General features: G+C 40.9%; 1 non-coding gene across 1 annotated transcript; it reads right to left on the minus strand.

Annotated features, from left to right (window-relative positions):
• Positions 1-3,177: 3,177 nt before the first annotated feature.
• Positions 3,178-3,250, minus strand: TRNAW-CCA (transfer RNA tryptophan (anticodon CCA)). Its single transcript has one exon. It is a non-coding gene; the product is annotated as a tRNA-Trp (tRNA).
• Positions 3,251-5,768: the final 2,518 nt, after the last annotated feature.

Genomic DNA, 5,768 nt, shown 5'->3' on the forward strand with positions numbered 1-5,768 from the left:
ACACATGGACATCACTAGATGGTCAACACCAAAATGACTGATTATATTCTTTGCAGCCAAAGATGGAGAAGCTCTATACAGTCAACAAAAACAAGACCAGGAGCTGACTGTGGCTTAGATCATGAACTCCTTATTACCAAATTCAGATTTAAATTGAAAAAAAATAGGGAAAACCACTAGACCATTCAGGTATGACCTAAATCAAATCCCTTATGATTATCCAGTGGAAGTGAGAAATAGATTTAAGGGCCTAGATCTGATAGATAAGAGTGCCTGATGAACTATGGAATGAGGTTCGTGACATTGTACAGGAGACAGGGATCAAGATCATCCCCATGGAAAAGAAATGCAAAAAAGCAAAATGGCTGTCTGGGGAGGCCTTACAAATAGCTGTGAAAAGAAGAGAAGCAAAAAGCAAAGGAGAAAAGGAAAGATATAAGCAGCTGAATGCAGAGTTCCAAAGAATAGCAAGAAGATATAAGAAAGCCTTCCTCAGTGATCAATGCAAAGAAATAGAGGAAAACAACAGAATGGGAAAGACTAGGGATCTCTTCAAGAAAATTAGAGATCCCAAGGGAACATTTCATGCAAAGATGGGCTCGATAAAGGACAGAAATGGTATGGACCTAACAGAAGCAGAAGATATTAAGAAGAGGTGGCAAGAATACACAGAAGAACTGTACAAAAAAGATCTTCACAACCCAGATAATTGCGATGGTGTGATCACTGACCTAGAGCCAGACATCCTGGAATGTGAAGTCAAGTGGGCCTTAGAAAGCATCACTACAAAGAAAGCTAGTGGAGGTGATGGAATTCCAGTTGAGCTATTTCAAATCCTGAAAGATGATGCTGTGAAAATGCTGCACTCCATATGCCAGCAAATTTGGAAAACTCAGCAGTGGCCACAGGACTGGAAAAGGTCAGTTTTCGTTCCAATCCCAAAGAAAGGCAATGCCAAAGAATGCTCAAACTACCGCACGATTGCACTCATCTCACATGCTAGTAAAGTAATGCTCAAAATTCTCCAAACCAGGCTTCAGCAATACGTGAACTGTGAACTTCCTGATGTTCAAGCTGGTTTTAGAAAAGGCAGAGGAACCAGAGATCAAATTGCCTACATCCGCTAGATCATGGAAAAAGCAAGAGAGTTCCAGAAAAAACATCTATTTCTGCTTTATTGACTATGCCAAAGCCTTTGACTGTGTGGATCACAATAAACTGTGGAAAATTCTGAAAGAGATGGGAATACCAGACCACCTGACCTGCCTCTTGAGAAATCTGTATGCAGGTCAGGAAGCAACAGTTAGAACTGGACATGGAACAACAGACTGATTCCAAATAGGAAAAGGAGTACGTCAAGGCTGTATATTATCACCCTGCTTATTTAACTTATATGCAGAGCACATGATGAGAAACGCTGGGCTGGAAGAAACACTAGCTAGAATCAAGATTGCCTGGAGAAATATCAATAACCTCAGATATGCAGAAAACACCACCCTTATGGCAGAAAGTGAAGAGGAACTAAAAAGCCTCTTGATGAAAGTGAAAGTGGAGAGTGAAAAAGTTGGCTTAAAGCTCAACATTCAGAAAACAAAGATCATGGCATTCGGTCCCACCACTTCATGGGAAATAGATGGGGAAACAGTGGAAACAGTGTCAGACTTTATTTTTCTGGGCTCCAAAATCACAGCAGATTGTGACTGCAGCCATGAAATTAAAATATGATTACTCCTTGGAAGGAAAGTTATGACCAACCTAGAGGAGCATATTCAAAAGCAGAAACATTACTTTGCCACCAAAGGTCTGTCTAGTCAAGGCTATGGTTTTTCCTGTGATCATGTGTGGATGTGAGAGTTGGACTGTGAAGAAGGCTGAGCGCCAAAGAATTGATGCTTTTGAACTGTGGTGTTGGAGAAGACTCTTGAGAGTCCCTTGGACTGCAAGGAGATCCAACCAGTCCATTCTGAAGGAGATCAGCCCTGGGATTTCTTTGGAAGGAATGATGCTGAAGCTGAAACTCCAGTACTTTGGCCACCTCATGCAGAGTTGACTCATTGGAAAAGACTCTGATGCTGGGAGGGATTGGGGGCAGGAGGAGAACGGGACGACAGAGGATGAGATGGCTGGATGCCATCACTGACTCGATGGAAGTGAGTCTGAGTGAACTCCGGGAGTTGGTGATAGACAGGGAGGCCTGGCATGCTGCGATTCATGGGGTCGCAAAAAGTCAGACACGACTGAGTGACTGAACTGAACCGAACTTAAGAGTTCCCAGGATCACTTCCAAGTCCATCTCATTGGCCTGTACTTAGTCTCAGTGCTACAACCACTGTGACACAGGCAGAGAAATGTCACCTTGGCCATCCATGGGCCTAGCTGTCACTCAGGGGTGCTCTTATTAAAAGCAAGTCAGCTGCAGAGAGTTGGACAAGTTGGGTTGTGGCATCAAGGAGAAAGGGGAGCATTGTTCTGGAAGTCAACTACCAACTACCTTTTAGAAACTTGTTTGTACAGAAAGATGAGGGCTCCTTCCTGCCCCAACCTTCAGCTCTCTGACCGAGAATTCTCTTGAGGAGCAATATATGGTCCAGCTTGTTTTGCTTAGTTTTATTTTTCTGTGTGCTGTTGAGCTGATGTGGTTTGGAAACAGAATTGGTGGATGAGGAGGGTGACTGGAATAAGCATGACTGGGGAAGCTGAAGAATTAGAGTGGAGAGAAGAGAAGGAGGCAGCTGGTCTGGGCAGAAGAAAGCTGAAGAAAACATATGGTTAAGCAGTTGTTCTTAGGGATTTTTTGGTTTTGTTTTGGAAATTGTACTGTACAAACTACTGAAAGTAATTGTGTTAGTCACTCAGTCGTGTCCCACTCTTTATGACCTCAGTAGACGGTAGCCCACCAGACTCCTCTGTCCATGGGATTTCTCAGGCAAGAATACTGGAGTGGGTAGCCATTCCCTTCTCCAGGGTGTCTTCCCAACCCGGGGATCAAACCCTGCATTGCAGGCAGATTCTTTACCAACCGTTAATGCTATATTATTCTTTTCTTCATTTGCCCTGAGAACATAAATATCAATGGTCCTTTTTGGATTTTTAAAACAAATATTAATTTATTTATTTGGCTGTGTGGAGTCTTAGTTTCGGCACATGGGATCTTTAGTTGCGCCATGTGGGACCTAGTTCCCTGACCAGGGATCGAACTTGGGCCCCCTGCATTTGGAGTGCAGAGTCTTAGCCACTGAACCACCAGGGAAGTCCCTGGATTTTTTTTTTTTTTAAACTACTGTTTATTGTTTAGGGAGAATTTTACAACGTGTGAAATTGGCTTTTGGGAGGGTGGGTGTGGCTGAAAGGAATTAAGTCACAATCATATAGAATAAATATACAAACATTTAAGTCAAAGAATCTCTGTACCAGCAGCCTTTTGAGGACTCTTAAGTTTTCCTTAAACTATAATTAACCAGAAGGAAAGGTGCTATCCTGTTTTATGTACTTTTATAATATACTTCCCAGCAACTATGAAGCTGGTCTTATTTTATCCTATTTTATGGATGAGAAAACTAAAGCTTCACGATGAAGTAATTAGACCAGTATTTCACAGCCAATAAATAGCAGAGCAAGAATTTTAACCGAAGAACTGTCTAACTCCAAGGCTTGTTCTGCCTTTAATTTTACCCTCCTACATCCTCCACTTTTACAAGGTCATCAGCCTAATTAACTGACACCATTTTGATGGGCTTTATTTCCACTCTCACTAAATTTATGAAAGGCTGATATGTATATCTACATATTGCTGATACATCTCAGCAAAAATTAATGAGTGATACCTGGGGATGGTGCTGGGGGTCAAGGCAAAGATAAATAAGACATCATTGGAGACCTGAGAGGCTCATGATTTAGGCTCAACTGAATCATTTTGTCATTTGCTTTAACACCATGTTGTTATTTTTCAAAAAATCTATTTGGAAATGTAAATAATGATTACAGTAAATGTTCATTGGTAAATAATGATTACGGTATTGGTATACAAAATACACAATGAAATGTGGTGTGAGAAATCATCAGCCTGACAATATTTCTTGTTCTTTGATAGGTATAGAACACACCTATTATGTTGAGCTAGAAAATTCCACCTGCAAGGTAAAGTTTATTCTATCACCTCTAAAAGATGATGACTTTAACAAATACACATACCGCAGAGTGTAGACTTATTACCTTCATCAATAATCTTCCAGAAACTATTCAGTCAGCAGTTAATTCATCTGTAAACTAAACTCTGTAAATGATATTCTATCTGGAATGCTAACTAGCTCTGACCAGCAAGAGCTCACATGTTGCGGAGATGAAAATTCAAAATGTCCCAGAGTTCCAGAGAACGGATGAGCAATAAGTACTTGTCGGTGTCATGCAGTTGCTCAGTCGTGTCCGACTCTCTGCGACCCCATGGACTGCAGCACGCCAGATCTCCCTGTCCCTCACTGTCTCCCAGAGTTTGCCTAAGTTCGTGACAATTGAATTGGTGATGCTTTCTAACCATCTCATCCTCTGTCACCCCCTTCTTTCAATCTCAATCTTTCCCAGCATTAGGGTCTTTTCTAATGAGCCGACTCTTTGCATCAGGTGGCCAAAGTATTGCAGTTTCAACAGTTTCAACAGCTGGCGCTATTAGACTGTCTTTTTTGATTAGCTGTGTCAAAGTTCTTCAGCCAGGTGTAATCATATGCTTATCTTTGACTCCTCTTCTCTTGGTGGGCGGCACTTTACCTGGATGTAATATTCTCTTTTAAATCACTCTGACATACTCATCTTTGTAATGTTTTCCAAACATATCACTACTGCTATCTCTGGTAGCTATCATCTTACAAAAAATGGAAAACACCGTCTGCAGCACCAGCAATGATGCTCAGAGTTAGCATCGCCGTGCCGATTAGAGTGTTCCTTCCTTCTCCTCAATTCTGCCCCATGTCAGGGATTTCATTTGTCACTGTGTGTTAAAAGTGAGCTTTGAAAATTATATAACTTCTATTCAGGAAGTTTTCTTCCCCTGTTTAATTCAATATTTCCTGCTCTGGAATGTCAGAATTTTCTCCCCTAAGCAAACCAGTGGTTTTCAAATTATGTGGTGTGGAATTCATTCTTTTTTTTTTTTTTCAACACAATTGTTCTAAAACACACAGCACACCAACTAGGAAGAGGTGAACTGTTTTCTCAAGAAATTGAATTCTTCACTTTGGAAGACTTATCATGGAAAGCTTAGGATCTATAGAACAGTTTGCTGATCACTCCCTTAAGTATTTCTTGTGTAACTTGTGAAAAGCATCGTATTTCACAAGTTTGTATTACAACGGCCCCTTAGATGCTACTATTCTTCAATTTGTGGATCTTTTCTAAATTTGTACACTTGGAATGACCGGAATTGTATGGAACTGGTCTCAAACTCTGATTCCACTGCCTGCTTATTGTGTGACCTTGAGCAGTTTATTCAAGCTCTCTGTGCCAGGGCTTTCTTATCTCTGAAGGGAAAAGAACATTCCTTGTGATATATGGTGATTTTGAGAAGTAATGAGGTCAAGTTCATTAGATCTCTGACATTCAGCAGAGCTCTCTGGAGGGACCTTGTCTTCTGGACTGCACTGTATATGTCACAATACACACTAATAAATCATTCAGACCACAAAATGTAGTAAAATGTAATTATACTAGTGTCTTCACTGTTGATTGGTTCTCAGAAATTGTTTGAAAGGCTATTGGCTTTCTGGGGCACTTTTTGA

Source organism: Bos javanicus, chromosome 24, assembly GCF_032452875.1.
Source record: "Bos javanicus breed banteng chromosome 24, ARS-OSU_banteng_1.0, whole genome shotgun sequence".
NCBI classification, from domain to species: Eukaryota; Metazoa; Chordata; class Mammalia; order Artiodactyla; family Bovidae; genus Bos; species Bos javanicus.